The following is a 16,676-nucleotide window of genomic DNA, read 5'->3' as shown; positions in this document are numbered from 1 at the left end:
TTTAATAAGAATATTTCATTCATTCAGATCTAGGATGTGTTATTTTAGTGTTCCCTTTATTTTTCTGAGCAGTGTATTTTTTAAATTTTTTAAATTTTGACTATCCGGATAAAATCATGATATTCGAATGGTAAAATCATTTCAAATGCCCATCCCTACTCCCCTATCACTATTCTCCTCTATGTTCAGTCTATCCATACATCTCACCCTCTTACTGTATTTTTAGTCTACCCAGAACATTGCACCATCAGCCTGGCTGCAGTGGGCGACATGGAGAAGCACCAGGGCCGTATTGCATTCTAGGATGACATATACGGCTTCAAGATGGCGTGCATGAAGAAGGCCGTGGTAACAGAGGCCGTGGTGCAGATTCTCCGACCAGACACTCATCTCTAAGCCTGCAGTCATACAGGTACACACACAGACACACACACACACAAGGTATATAGAAATGAAAAAGGTTACAGCAATTGAGTGGGTGTAGAGAGTCATAGAGAGAGAGAGGTCCCTGGAGGCAGGTTGTGTGTGTGTGTGTATGTTTACATGTGTGGCAGAGCTGTAGCGCTGGGTGATTGATAAGTCTAATCCTTGTTTAAGTTCCTCTTTAGGAAACTTCATTACTCTCTCCCCCCTGCAAATGGAGAGCCACTCACTGAGCTAATGAAGAAAAAACACACACACACACACACACACACACACTGCAGGGAGAGTACAACACACTCACTAATACACACACACTACAAGCACAATCATCCTCTTAGATCCTGAATTTACATACATCATATACACACACATTGCGTTTCCTAACAGACATTCTATATCACACACACAAATGAGAGCATGGATACCTTTTTAAAACCTTTTTTTGTCATATTCTCTGTCATTTCTGTGGACGCTCCTTCCTCTACCCATCCTCCTCTTTGTTAAGTAGCATGTTCTTTCCCACGTCTCTCCCATAATGAACGAGCGGAGCGGGTGAAATAATGGAATTTGAATCTTCTAATCGATAGTTTCTCCCCTCCAGTGAAAAATGGACAGCTCCCCCTCGGCCCAAATTGCATGGATTCTCATCCATTTCCTCCCTCTGATACGATCCAATAACATTCCATTAAGGATGGTCGGAACGGCGTAAAATTAAAAGCCTGTCTCAGGGAATTGTGAATCGCTGTTAAAACAGTTATGGCTTTTTTCTAAGAATGTTAAGGAATGTGCTTTAGAAAGTCAAATTGAAAAGGGGTGTAAAACTGTCCCTAGTTGTTGTACCTGTGTAATGTACCAACTTTTTTTAAGCATGAAAGTCCTTTGTTTGGGTTCAAACCTCTTGTTTTGGCCTCTGTTGTGGTAAGTATTGTGTTTTTGGTTAATTATACTCAAGAACAGGGGGAAAGCAATCACCTTGAGGTACAAGTGCTTAGTTGTCTTTTATCGCTGAATATTGCTTGTATTCACTGTTCTTCTGTTTCTTGCTTGATAAGACCAAAAGCATGTTCTAATTTCCTGGTTTGTTTGATTACAGAATGTGAAAGTGTGTGTGTATTGATCTTTTGTTTGTGGACTGCTCTTCCCAGAGGATTGATTGTAACACAGTGTGTCTCTCAGAGCTGGAGTTTGCATCAGACTTCTGCCTAAAGATTACAGACTGCACGGTGAGTCACACACACAGACACACACGCACGCCTAACTCAATCTTCTGATTTAATCAAGGATGTCAGCTGTGAGGATTGATCACAGGTGGGGTGATAAATGGGGCCAACTAATTGGCTAGGAAGGGTCAGGTGGGTGGTACACTAGTGTGATTGATAGAAAATCCTCCTGATCCCCAGGTGTGGCTGATTACATGCATTGTTGCGTCGCGTGTGAAAGGAGTTTGTCATACCAGGGAGATCGTGTTACTTATGTGGTGTGTTCTTGCTGTACCTTGAATATAAACATTTAATGCATATTTCATCTTTGTTAAATATGCACATTTTGGTGCCTTCTCCAATTTCTAATGAGGTCAAAACTACAGATTGGGTGATGGACATTTGGGTTATGTTCAATTTGGCATTTTGCAGCAGAAATTGAGCACTCTTATGGGACAATTTCAGGTAGTACCTCCCCATTTCAATTTTTCTGTGCCATTTCATTCCTACTGGGAACTGCTGTCTCTTATCCCAAGTACAAACCACTGTCGTTGTGCACTAAAATCCAAATTGCTCTACATTGATGTGTGCTGCAATGTGGCTGACCCTGAGCCTCTCAACAAGCTTTGTGTGTATGGGGTTGTGGGAGGGGGGCAGAAGAAAAATGTACGTTCTAACCAAATGGAGAATCAAAATTAATAAACTTACAGCTCTAACACACCTGATAAAACTGGTCTTTTGGTGATAACCGTGATTAGTAGATTATTATTTTTTAAACGTTTGCCTTAGTGCAGCAAAAGCCCACACTTCCAGTCGCTTTCAAGACCATAATCAGAGACCCCTTGTTTAAATCTTCTCCGTAACCAATCTTAGGCACTAGGCAGGGGGTGGATGATAGTTCACTCTGTACGGTGAACTATCATCCACCTATCATCTAGTCTATTCTATGCTGTGCTGGCAGGCACTCACACTGCGGCTCGTCACCATGTCTCCCCCTCTGGGAAGTTCTCAGACGGATCGGAATAGAGCTCTGGTCAAAGGCGTTGCACTATGAAGGGAATAGGGTGCCATTTTGCGAATTGCACACAGAGAACATATAGAGCAGAAATAGCCCTGGTGGACTCCGGCAAGTGATTTGTCTTTGGTGGCCCATTGTATTTTGAGAGCATTGTGCAGTGTGGCACCAGTGTCTCTCTCCACTATTTTAAAAGTGAATCAATAGCTGGTTATTATCTGCCTCTGCTCTGTCGGCCCTGTGGATCTAATGGAATTTGTAAACATCCTCTTTTATTTTATTCTCTCTGCCCCATAATTTAAAATATCCACCTTTTTTATTTGTTCCATTTCTTGGTGTGTGGATTGCCTGGTGCAATGAGAAATTATAAATCTCACTTTGTAGTGCTTTTGTGTGACTGAACATTTGACTGAAAATTTTACAATTAACGGAATCTCTGATGATAGGTTAAGGGGGGGCTCTTGGGTCTCTGTGTTTGACTAGTATTTCACAGGGGTATTGTGGATAGTGGCAGACTGTGGGATTTGGATGAAATTTCCCATAGATACTAGTCAGTTTTGTGTTTTCCCCCTTATGGGCTAAAGTTAGGATGTTAGAGGTGCTTAATCCTAGATATTTTACTATTGGTAACTACTACCCTGCGTGTGGACCACATGTGTGAGGGAGAGAATGGACCGCGTGTGCGCGTGTACTTGTATGTGCGTCAGCGAGAGCGTTCGTCCGCTGTGATGGAGCGCCTGCTTTTGTTCTCCTGTCGACAGTCCATTCATCAGCGATGCCTGCCTAACCTTGCATTAAATGAACAGCACAACCCCTGCGTCTGCGCCACGCACACAGAAGACAAATACCCCCCTCTCCCTCCCTCTGTCCCCCCCTTTTTTTTACTCTCATCACTCCTCCTTTCCCTGTATATGTAGGCCCAAAAAACCTCTGTCAAAAAGCATGGGTCAGGCTTTAAAGGTTTTGCATTGTTTTGTAGTCAGAAGGATATTATCTCAAGGGGTTGTCTTGTTTTTATTTTTGTATTTTTAAACTTTAATTTAATTCAGACTTGTGATTCAATATCTATGTAGTAGCTTATAGTCCAAATAACCAATTTTCCCCTTGGTGAGATAAAATAGTATTTATTTAACCTTTTAAGACTAGTTACTTTAGACTAGTTTTAAGACTTGTATTACTCCCAAGGCCATTCTTTGCTGATAATATCCACTAGAGTATTGCCCTGGTTGCTGTGAAAAAAAGAATGTGATGCATTATATTCCATAGTTGATTCGGTGGAAAAAAATGAACATAGGAAGCCCCAAAACTATCCCTAACTTCAAAAGCCTCAAAGATCTGGTTTGGAAAGAGAAGGGTTACCTATATTTTTTTATTCATTCTAACACCAGTGTCTCTCACTGCTGAAGAGGTTGATGGAAACTCACTTCTGTTTGATTCGTCTTTCACCTGCTCTCCATCAAATTTAAATTGAATGGAAAAAGTGGCCTTCCAGTCAGACAGAAGGTGCTCTCTGAAATTTCAGGGACATTTTGGAGCACATTAAGAGCAAAATTATTAAACTCCCATCCCTGGTTATTTGTCAGCATCACTCATTGTCCACCAGGTGACTGTCACACCAAACACCTTACCACCTAGGTGCAGCCCCCATAACATAACCCCCTGTGTGTTACTGAGTTTACAGTTGCCCCTGTTGTGTGCAGAGTTTTTAACTGGGCAGGAATGCAGGGCCTCAAGAGTTCTACTTAAAATCACATCTGATGTTTTTCCCACCTTACTAATTATGAATTTCTGCTTGTATGATTTCACATGGAGTATCTACTATTTAGTTTTCCACACCCTCTCACACAATTAGACTACACGATATATACAATATAATCAACCAAAAAACACATGTACTGAATGACCTTTTCTCTAAGTTTAGAGAGCTCTATATCTCTAAATTTGGACTCTACAAGGTGTTGAAAGCATTCCATAGGGGTGCTGGCCCATGTTGACTCCACTGCTTCCCACAGTTGTCAAATTGCCTGGATGTCCTTTGGGTGGGACCATTCTTGATACACATGGGAAACCGTTGAGCGTGAAAAATCCAGTAGCGTTACACACTCAAACCGGTACGCCTGGCACCTACTACCATACCCCGTTCAACGAGACTTAAACATTTTGTCTTGCCCATTCACCCTCTGAATGGCACACCTACACAATCCATGTCTCAGTTGTCTCGGCATACATACACAATCTATGTATCAGCTGTGTCATCTTAAAAATCCCCTTCATCTACACTGATTGAAGTGGATTTAACAAGTGACATCAATAAGGAATCATAGCTTTCACCTGGATTCACCTGGTCAGTATGTCATGGAAAGAGCAGGTGTTCCTAATGTTTTGTCCAGTTAGTGTATATCAGAGAAACATTTAAATATTTGCTAGCGGACCAAGTAATTGGGTGTCACTCTAAAGCGGGAAGGTGGAATAAACGAGCCAGGAGTAGGTTTTCTTGATTGAACACAGTTCTCTATTGAGGGCATTTGGTCAACACAAACACTCCAACATAATCAACGAAAATCTTCCAAGGAAAAACATACATCTTATTTATTCTCCAGATGAAACAGGAACACAAAGGATTATCTTTAAACTACAACAAAAGTCACAGGATTGTCACCGTCTTAGTGGTTCTTCCTGGATAGCTCCTCTCTCTCTCGGTGGCCATCTTCCAGAGATAGTTTTCCCCCCTTCTCTGCTGGTTTCATTCGCTCTCTTATAGGGGAAGGAGAGTATGTCATTAGTACCGTCAGCTGTGCTTAATTGCCTCTGGTTACCTTGTCTCCCATGGCTTGTTGGGCTACTATCCGTGAACCCAGCCTGCCCTCTGGTGGTCCTTCCACATACCTTCCCCCCCCAGGACCGAACCAGAGGGTCGGGCGCCAGACGCACCGTCTTGGTCGCGCCGGGACAGTGCGTCTGCATTCCCGTTCCTCGATGTGGATCCCTGTGGATGACGTGGATGACATGGAAAGAGAACGGTTGTAAAGACAAAAACCATCTGGCTATTCTGTTGTTATTGTTTCTCTTACCAGCCATCCACGTGAGGGGCGCATGGTCAGTAACTAATGCAAACCTCCGACCCAGTAGGTAGTACCGGAGATAATCGAGGGCCCACTTGATGGCTAAGGCCTCTTTCTCTACGGTAGCATACCTCTGTTCTCGATCGCTGAGCTTCCTACTAATGAAGAGAATCGGCTTCTCTGCTTCACCTTTACCCTGAGCTAGTACGGCCCCGAGCCCTGTATCCGAGGCGTCGACCTGCACAGTGAACTCTTGTGAGAAGTCCGGAGCCTGTAGAACGGGATCAGAACACAGGCCATCTTTTAGCAATTGAAAGGTCTCTTCCGTCTCGTCTTTCCACTCTACCTGGTTTGGTAGGTTTTTCCTGATGAGGTTTGTGAGGGGGTTGGCAATGGTTGCATATCCCGGGATAAAACGGCGATAATATCCTGTTATCCTTAAGAAGGCCCGAACGTCTCGCTTGGTCCGGGGTCGAGGCCAGTCACGAATTGCCCTGGTATTCTCTGCCTGTGGGTGTATTTTCCCATTCCCCACGGTGTACCCCAGGTATTCCGCTTCGGACAGGCCCAGGCAGCATTTATTTGGATTGGCTGTCAACCCTGTGGCTTCCAAACTCACGAGCACCGCCCGTAATCGCAGGAGGTGACTTTCCCAGTCCTCGCTGTGGATGACCACATCTATGTACGCCGCTGCATACTCTTGATGGGGCCGTAGAATGACATCCATGAGGCGTTGGAATATGCAGCGGCACCATGCAGTCCGAAGGGCATCCTCACATACTGGAAAAGCCCCTCTGGGGTGGCGAAGGCAGTCTTTGGGCGATCCTCCGGAGCCACCGGCACTTGCCAATATCCCTTCGTCAAATCCAGGTTACTGATGAACTTGGCCTTTCCTAAGCGCTCCAAGAGTTCATCCACGCGGGGCATGGGATACGCATTGAATGTAGAGATGGCATTCACGCCCCTAAAGTCGTTGCAGAGTCTCATACTACCATCGGATTTGGGGACCAGGACTATGGGACTGGACCACTCACTCGTCGATGGCTGGATCACGCCCATCCTCAACATCTCCCTTACCTCTTTCTTAGCGATGACTCAGCGAACCTCAGGAATCCTGTAAGGGCGGATATGCACCTTCTTGCCGGGTTCAGTGTGGATATGGTGGAACAGGACATCTGTTTGTCCTGGGAATGGAGAGAATATTCGACCGAAGTTCATAATCAGCTTGTCTAGATGTCTTGACTGCTCCGGTAGGAGAGTTTGGCCACGGCGCACCTGTGGTAGAGCCTCCTCTTTTCCTTTGCCCTCCAGGGCCATCAAAGCCACCTCCTCCTCTCGTCCATGGTACGTCTTCAGCAGGTTTATGTGATAGAGTTAGAACTTCTTCCTCCTGTCAGGTTGATTGATGAGGTAATTGACCGGTGAGACCCTTTTCATTACCTCGTAGGGCACCCTCCACTGCGCCAGCAAGCGATGTTCGGCCGTGGGCACAAGCACCATCACTTTCTCTCCCACGGTGAACTCCCGGGGGGTCGCGGACTTATCATAGGCCCGGCCCTGGGTCCTTTGTGCCTTCTCCATATGCTCCTTGACTATGGGCCACACTGCTGACAGGCGGTCTCTCATCAGGGTAACGTGTTCTATTGTGGATCGAAAGGGACATGGTTGGGTCTCCCAGGACTCCTTGGCTAAGTCGAGGATTCCTCGACAGGGTCTGCCATAGAGCAATTCAAACAGAGAGAATCCAGTGGATGCCTGGGGTACTTCTCGTGGGGCAAACATTGGGCGGGAGGGTAGCCTAGTGGTTAGAGCGTTGGACTAGTAACCGAAAGGTTGCAAGTTCGAATCCCCGAGCTGACAAGGTACAAATCTCTCGTTCTGCCCCTGAACAGGCAGTTAACCCACTGTTCCCAGGCCGTCATTGAAAATAAGAATTTGTTCTTAACTGACTTGCCTGGTTAAATAAAGGTAAAAATTAAAACATTAAGTGTGGGAAAAGCATGTCCCAGTTTTTCCCGTCTCGGGACACCACTCTTCTCAACATGCTTTTAATTGTTTTGTTCAAGCGTTCACACAACCCGTCTGTTTGAGGGTGGAATATGCTTGTACGTATCTGTTGAACCTGATATAACTGACACAAGTCCTTCATCAACCGGGACATGAACGGGGTTCCTTGATCGGTTAAGATCGTCTTGGGGAGGCCCACACGAGAGAACATCAGGAATAACTCCTTGGCAATTCCCTTTGACGACATGTTACGCAGGGGTATGGCCTCCGGGAACTTGGTAGCGTAATCTATAACCACTAGGATGTACTCGTGTCCTCTGGCGGATGTTGGGAGGGGTCCTACGAGGTCCATAGCTATGCATTCAAAGGGAGTTTCTATGATGGGGAGAGGAATCAAAGGGTTAAGTAGGTGTGGCCGTGGAGCTGTACGTTGACATTGATCACACGTCCTACAATACCTGGCCACATCCCGGGTGACCCGGGGCCAATAGAATCTCTGCATGATTCTGTCAATAGGTTTGTCTCGTGCCAGGTGTCCTCCTAGGACGTGGGAATGGGCTAACTGTAGAACTGTATCCCTGTATGGTCTAGGCATCATTAGTAAATCCTGGTTTTCCCACCTTCGTCGTACGACCCAGTATAAGAGAAGCCGCCTGATTGCATAGTAAGGAAGAGGGGGCTCACCTGATCCGTCAACGTTCCTCCCGTCGATCACCTTCACCTTCCTCATGGCCTCCCTTAGGTCTGGGTCTCTATGCTGCGAGGTGCCGAACTGTCCCTTTAATTCCTGGGGCAGGTCAACCTCGGCAGAGGGATGTGGATGTTGTTCCCCCAGCCCCATCAGGGGTGACCGAGGAGAATCCCTTCCAGGTTCCCTCCTCGGATGGAGCTTCAAATATATCCCTTAGCGCCTGGTTGCTCCTTCCTTCCTGCGTTGTGTATAACCCTTCACGTGTCTTCATCGGTGGTTTCCTGGAATATCTGTCGTAAACGTTGGGTCGCTATTTCTTCCTCTGCTGCAGAGGACGAGGACGCGGCTACGTCTCCTTGTAGGACTCGTACCTCGGGCTTGGATTTTCTCTTCTTTCCTGTTCCCCTTCTTCCCGTGCATAACGTCATCTGCCAAAGCTCCTTATATAGGGGACAGTCTCTCCCGATCAATAATGGCACCTTCAGCTGGGGCACTTTCCCTGCCCTGACTGTACACCTTCCTTTTGGAGTGAGAATAGGCAGATTCACAGTGGGTTAATAGTGGGTGTCTCCATGGATACAGGATACGGCTACTTTGTCTGGTAGCAGTGTTGCGGAGGTCACCATCCGCTCCTCTACTAACGTAACCATACTTCCCGAGTCGAGAATTGCTACCACATCTTGTCCTTCAACTCGAACCGGAATCTCTGAGGCTGGGGCTATCTCTGCTAACCAACAGTGTTGATCCTGCCCCCTCAAAACGGGATGTGTGGGGGTAGGCAGTGATGACTCCGTGACCATGGGCTCATCCTTGCTAGGACATTGTGGGGCATAATGGTCGGGAGACTGACATTTATAACACCGACCCTGCTGTGTGGTGGCTGACTTCTCCCACCTCCGGGGGGGACTTGGACGTTTCGGTGGCGGGCGCGCCGGGGTGAGTCGTGGTACGGGATTGGAAGACTCCTTCCGTTCCTCCTTGTCACTTTTTAACAACTCCCCTGTAGACCGATATGTTTCCACCACCTGGACTATGTCGTCGGCTGACAACGGGTTGGCTTGCCCCACAACCCTTTTTAAGTCACTGGGTAATTCTCTCAATATCTTGTCCACTACGAGTGTCTCTATCACGTCCTACTTCCTTTCCAGGTTCTAGCCACTGTTTTGTCAGTCGTATTAATGCAAAGATCTGGGCACGGACGGGTTGATCAGCTGTATAGGTCCATTGATGGAACTTTACAGCCCTATCTCTGGCAGTCAGCTGGTACCGGGACAGGATCTCGGTTTTTAGTCGCCCATAGTCCGCAGCTTCGCGGGAATCCAGGTCAAAATAGGCCTGTGTGCCTCCCATAGTCTGTTCTGGGGGACTGTGAAGACACCTCTTGTGGCATGTCTTGTGGGGTATGCATGGGTGTCCGAGCTGTGTGCCAGTAGTTTAGACAGTCTGCTCGGTGCATTCAATATGTCAATACCTCTCATAAATAAAAGTAATGATGAAGTCAATCTCTCCTCCACTGTCAGCCAGGAGAGATTGACATGCATGTTATTAATATTAGCTCTCTGTGTACATCCAAGGGCCAGCCGTCCTGCCCTGTTCTGAGCCAATTGCAATTTTCCTAAGTCCTTTTTTTGTGGCACCTGACCACATGACTGAACAGTGGTCAAGGTGCGACAAAACTAGGGCCTGTAGGACCTGCCTTGTTGATATGTTAAGAAGGCAGAGCATCACTTTATTATAGACATATTTCTCATCTGTTTACAATCTAGGGTTACTCCAAGCAGTTTAGTCATCTCAGCTTGCTCAATTTCCACATTATTTATTTATATATTTAGTTGAGGTTTAGGGCTTAGTGACTGTTTTGTTCCATATACAATGCTTTTAGTTTTAGAAATATTTAGGGCTAACTTACTCCTTGCCACCCACTCTGAAACTAACTGCAGCTCTTTGTTGAGTGATGCAGTCATTTCAGTTACTGTAGTAGCTGACGTGTATAGTGTTGAGTCATCCACCTACATAGACACTCTGGCTTTACTCAAAGTCAGTGGCCTGTCGTTAGTCAAATTTGAAAAAGCACGGGACCTAAACAGCTACCCTGGGGAATTCCTGATTCTAACTGGATTATATTTTAGAGGCTTCCATTAAAGAACACCCTCTGTTTATTTTTGATTTTTTTTAGTTCACCTTTATTTAACCAGGTAGGCTAGTTGAGAACAAGTTCTCATTTGCAACTGCGACCTGGCCAAGATAAAGCATAGCAGTGTGAGCAGACAACACAGTTACACATGGAGTAAACAATTAACAAGTCAATAACACAAAAGGAAGAAAAAAAGGGGAGTCTATATACATTGTGTGCAAAAGGCATGAGGTAGGCGAATAATTACAATTTTGCAGATTAACACTGGAGTGATAAATGATCAGATGGTCATGTACAGGTAGAGATATTGGTGTGCAAAAGAGCAGAAAAGTAAATAAATAAAAACAGTATGGGGATGAGGTAGGTAAAAATGGGTGGGCTATTTACCAATAGACTATGTACAGCTGCAGCGATCGTTTAGCTGCTCAGATAGCAGATGTTTGAAGTTGGTGAGGGAGATAAAAGTCTCCAACTTCAGCGATTTTTGCAATTCGTTCCAGTCACAGGCAGCAGAGAACTGGAACGAAAGGCGGCCAAATGAGGTGTTGGCTTTAGGGATGATCAGTGAGATACACCTGCTGGAGCGCGTGCTACGGATGGGTGTTGCCATCGTGACCAGTGAACTGAGATAAGGCGGAGCTTTACCTAGCATGTACTTGTAGATGACCTGGAGCCAGTGGGTCTGGCGACGAATATGTAGCGAGAGCCGTGTTCTGTTAGACAAGTAAGTCTTTATCCACATTGTAGCAGGGGGTGTAAAGCCATAACACATACATTTTTCCAGCAGCAGACTATGATCGATAATGTCAAAAGCTGCACGGAAGCCCCCACAATCATTCTATCATCAATGTCTCTCAGCAGTCATTAGTCATTTGTGTAATTGCTGTGCTTGTTGAGTGTCCTTTTATAACCATGCTGAAAATCTGTTGTCAATATGTTTACTGTGAAATAGCATTGTCTCTGATAAAACACAATTTTTTCAAGAAGTTTGATAAGACGCTGCTTGGTTGGCTATTTGAGCCAGTAAAGGGGGCTTTACTATTCTTGGGTAGTGGGATGACGTTAGCTCCCCTCCAGGCCTGAGGGCACACGCTCTCTAGTAGGCTTAAGTTGAAGATGTGACAAATAGGAGTTGCAATATCGATCGTCTGCTGTTACACCTCCTCGCTGGGATCCCAAATCTCTCTCAGGTAATTCAAAAGGGCATTGGATTCCAAAAATAAAGGCAAATAACCTGGATAGGTCTATTTAAAATGTAGGAATCAATTAGGTCAGGCACAGGTACATGATAAGACGCACTCTACACACACGTACGCATGGATTTTGTATTGTTGATATGTGATAGTAGAGTAGTGGCCTGAGAGAACACACTTAATGTGTTGTGAAAAGTGTTATGAAATGTAATATTTAAAATTGTATGTAATTGCCTTAATGTTGCTGGACCCCAGAAAAAATAGCTGCTGCCTTGCCTGCAGCTAATGGGGATCCTTAATAAATACAAATATACATCGTCTATACAATATATAGTAAAATATGGACTGCGTATAAGTGATCAGTATATTTGAGTGAAATCAGTGTTTGATCAGGTTGCGTCTAACACGTTTGATGGTCTATTCTGCTCTCTGTCTTATCAATATATTATGTTCTGTCTTGACTTTGGGAAGAGTAATAGCTACCTGGTCTGAAAATAGTGTTTGTTGAGAATGGTCTAACACGGTTAGCAACATTAACAATTTTAATATCTTTTTAAAAATTATTTATTCAACCCAGATGCAAATACCAGTTGCATTTTTTTATAAAACCTTTGGTGGCATCCCATAGAATCCGGGGGTCATCAACTGAATTTTCATTGGTTATTAATTTAGCTCAATTTCAATTTGATCACAGAATGTAGGATTTTGTATTAATGAAACGTCGAAATGCCATCTTGTGGCTCTTTTAGGAGATTCTGAAATGTGAAGTTGGCAGTAGTAAGTGGCGTGGTCAGACAAGCTCATATCGAATTTCTATTTTCTTGATTCATGTAAATAGAGGTGTAGATCATAGTATGAAATCGACCTATTTGAGTAGAAAGTGTACTCTTTTAGTTTATGATTATATGCTCGCCAGGCATCAATGAGGTTGTAATCAGAGAGTATATGCTGGAGAGTCTTGGTTGTGTGTGGATTGTAGTTGGTCTTATTAGGTTTGTCCCACATGTCTATCCCAATAACCAGATGGAATTCAGTTAATTCTAACAATATGCTGTTCAGAGAATCAAAAAAACGTTGGATCATATTAATTTGGGGCGTCCACATTAATAAAGGCAATTTTCTTTCCATTTTGGATACATTTAAGGAAAGTGATTCTGCCTTCTTTCTTTATTATCTGTCAATTAGGGCTGGGACAATACTAGTATTGCGATACTCATTAGTATTGTGGCAAGGAAACAAACACAAAGCTGATTTAACGTCTTTACAAAAACAGCCCTAATTTTGGAAACAAACATCATTATGTTGTCATCCAGAGTCACATTTATTCATTTTCCAAGCTATAGCACACAGTATTTTACATACAGCAGGTTTTAAAAGGACCAAAGTTTGTGGTCAACTTCATGTTTTCATCTTTGCCATGTAAAATATATTGGAATTTAATGCTACTTTAATTCTAGAGCTGTGTTCTAAATTGCCTAGATGGGGTGTCAGTGTAGACGTCATTAATAGTTACTCAGCCAAATGTTAACATGGTATTTTGTCAGTTTGTGCCTTATAGACAACTCCTATGTATAGTCAACTCTTATGGTAACATGGCGTGACAACAAATACACATTAGGAGTTGGCAAGACAGCATAAACAGCTCTAGGACCAGGCTAGTCAATTCTCTGCCAGTCGATGTTCAGCTGCCTGTCCTCTCTCGCGCTCTTGCTCTCTGGCTCTGTGTCTGGCGGACCTATTGTATTCTGCTCACCTTGTCTGTGGGGGCGTGATTGTCCATATCTGCGGTGTCCTCACAATGTTCTGAGAGCTGACAGTCCACCACACTGTCCTACGCAGCGAGAGAGAGATTTTTTTTTTAAACATTAAAAATAAAGGAAACACCAACATAAAGTGTCTTAATAACGTGTTGGGTCACCACGTGCCGGAACAGCTTAAATGCGCCTTGGCATAGACATTTACATTTACATTTAAGTCATTTAGCAGACGCTCTTATCCAGAGCGACTTACAAATTGGTGCTTTCACCTTATGACATCCAGTGGAACAGCCACTTTACAATAGTGCATCTAGGTCTTTTAAGGGGGGGGTGAGAAGGATTACTTTATCCTATCCTAGGTATTCCTTAAAGAGGTGGGGTTTCAGGTGTCTCCGGAAGGTGGTGATTGACTCCGCTGTCCTGGCGTCGTGAGGGAGTTTGTTCCACCATTGGGGGCCAGAGCAGCGAACAGTTTTGACTGGGCTGAGCGGGAACTGTACTTCCTCAGTGGTAGGGAGGCGAGCAGGCCAGAGGTGGATGAACGCAGTGCCCTTGTTTGGGTGTAGGGCCTGATCAGAGCCTGGAGGTACTGAGGTGCCGTTCCCTCACAGCTCCGTAGGCAAGCACCATGGTCTTGTAGCGGATGCGAGCTTCAACTGGAAGCCAGTGGAGAGAGCGGAGGAGCGGGGTGACGTGAGAGAACTTGGGAAGGTTGAACACCAGACGGGCTGCGGCGTTCTGGATGAGTTGTAGGGGTTTAATGGCACAGGCAGGGAGCCCAGCCAACAGCGAGTTGCAGTAATCCAGACGAGAGATGACAAGTGCCTGGATTAGGACCTGCGCCGCTTCCTGTGTGAGGCAGGGTCGTACTCTGCGGATGTTGTAGAGCATGAACCTACAGGAACGGGCCACCGCCTTGATGTTATTTGAGAACGACAGGGTGTTGTCCAGGATCACGCCAAGGTTCTTAGCGCTCTGGGACGAGGACACAATGGAGTTGTCAACCGTGATGGCGAGATCATGGAACGGGCAGTCCTTCCCCGGGAGGAAGAGCAGCTCCCTCTTGCCGAGGTTCAGCTTGAGGTGATGATCCGTCATCCACACTGATATGTCTGCCAGACATGCAGAGATGCGATTCGCCACCTGGTCATCAGAAGGGGGAAAGGAGAAGATTAATTGTGTGTCGTCTGCATAGCAATGATAGGAGAGACCATGTGAGGTTATGACAGAGCCAAGTGACTTGGTGTATAGCGAGAATAGGAGAGGGCCTAGAACAGAGCCCTGGGGGACACCAGTGGTGAGAGCACGTGGTGTGGAGACGGATTCTCGCCACGCCACCTGGTAGGAGCGACCTGTCAGGTAGGACGCAATCCAAGCGTGGGCCGCGCCGGAGATGCCCAACTCGGAGAGGGTGGAGAGGAGGATCTGATGGTTCACAGTATCGAAGGCAGCCGATAGGTCTAGAAGGATGAGAGCAGAGGAGAGAGAGTTAGCTTTAGCAGTGCGGAGCGCCTCCGTGATACAGAGAAGAGCAGTCTCAGTTGAATGACTAGTCTTGAAACCTGACTGATTTGGATCAAGAAGGTCATTCTGAGAGAGATAGCGGGAGAGCTGGCCAAGGACGGCACGTTCAAGAGTTTTGGAGAGAAAAGAAAGAAGGGATACTGGTCTGTAGTTGTTGACATCGGAGGGATCGAGTGTAGGTTTTTTCAGAAGGGGTGCAACTCTCGCTCTCTTGAAGACGGGAGGGACGTAGCCAGCGGTCAGGGATGAGTTGATGAGCGAGGTGAGGTAAGGGAGAAGGTCACCGGAGATGGTCTGGAGAAGAGAGGAGGGGATAGGGTCAAGCGGGCAGGTTGTTGGGCGGCCGGCCGTCACAAGACGCGAGATGTCATCTGGAGAGAGAGGGGAGAAAGAGGTCAGAGCACAGGGTAGGGCAGTGTGAGCAGAACCAGCGGTGTCGTTTGACTTAGCAAACGAGGATCGGATGTCGTCGACCTTCTTTTCAAAATGGTTGACGAAGTCATCTGCAGAGAGGGAGGAGGGGGGGGAGGGGGGGGGGATGGGGAGGAGGATTCAAGAGGGAGGAGAAGGTGGCAAAGAGCTTCCTAGGGTTAGAGGCAGATGCTTGGAATTTAGAGTGGTAGAAAGTGGCTTTAGCAGCAGAGACAGAGGAGGAAAATGTAGAGAGGAGGGAGTGAAAGGATGCCAGGTCCGCAGGGAGGCGAGTTTTCCTCCATTTCCGCTCGGCTGCCCGGAGCCCTGTTCTGTGAGCTCGCAATGAGTCGTCGAGCCACGGAGCGGGAGGGGAGGACCGAGCCGGCCTGGAGGATAGGGGACATAGAGAGTCAAAGGATGCAGAAAGGGAGGAGAGGAGGGTTGAGGAGGCAGAATCAGGAGATAGGTTGGAGAAGGTTTGAGCAGAGGGAAGAGATGATAGGATGGAAGAGGAGAGAGTAGCGGGGGAGAGAGAGCGAAGGTTGGGACGGCGCGATACCATCCGAGTAGGGGCAGTGTGGGAAGTGTTGGATGAGAGCGAGAGGGAAAAGGATACAAGGTAGTGGTCGGAGACTTGGAGGGGAGTTGCAATGAGGTTAGTGGAGGAACAGCATCTAGTAAAGATGAGGTCGAGCGTATTGCCTGCCTTGTGAGTAGGGGGGGAGGTGAGAGGGTGAGGTCAAAAGAGGAGAGGAGTGGAAAGAAGGAGGCAGAGAGGAATGAGTCAAAGGTAGACGTGGGGAGGTTAAAGTCGCCCAGAACTGTGAGGTGAGCCGTCCTCAGGAAAGGAGCTTATCAAGGCATCAAGCTCATTGATGAACTCTCCGAGGGAACCTGGAGGGCGATAAATGATAAGGATGTTAAGCTTGAAAGGGCTGGTAACTGTGACAGCATGGAATTCAAAGGAGGCGATAGACAGATGGGTAAGGGGAGAAAGAGAGAATGACCACTTGGGAGAGATGAGGATCCCGGTGCCACCACCCCGCTGACCAGAAGCTCTCGGGGTGTGCGAGAGCACGTGGGCGGACGAAGAGAGAGCAGTAGGAGTAGCGGTGTTGTCTGTGGTGATCCATGTTTCCGTCATAGCCAAGAAGTCGAGGGACTGGAGGGCGGCATAGGCTGAGATGAACTCTGCCTTGTTGGCCGCAGATCGGCAGTTCCAGAGGCTACCGGAGACCTGGAACTCCACGTGGGTCG

The 16,676-nt window shown here is 46.4% G+C and overlaps 1 pseudogene; it reads left to right on the top strand.

The window, feature by feature from the left end:
- Positions 1–324: 324 nt before the first annotated feature.
- LOC115112736 (protein arginine N-methyltransferase 3-like) overlaps positions 325–16,676 on the top strand; it is a 62,599-nt pseudogene continuing 46,247 nt past the window's right edge.

The sequence above is a fragment of the Oncorhynchus nerka genome, linkage group LG28 (assembly GCF_034236695.1).
Source record: "Oncorhynchus nerka isolate Pitt River linkage group LG28, Oner_Uvic_2.0, whole genome shotgun sequence".
In the NCBI taxonomy this organism is placed as follows: domain Eukaryota; kingdom Metazoa; phylum Chordata; class Actinopteri; order Salmoniformes; family Salmonidae; genus Oncorhynchus; species Oncorhynchus nerka.
This window is presented reverse-complemented; position numbering and strand designations above follow the sequence as displayed.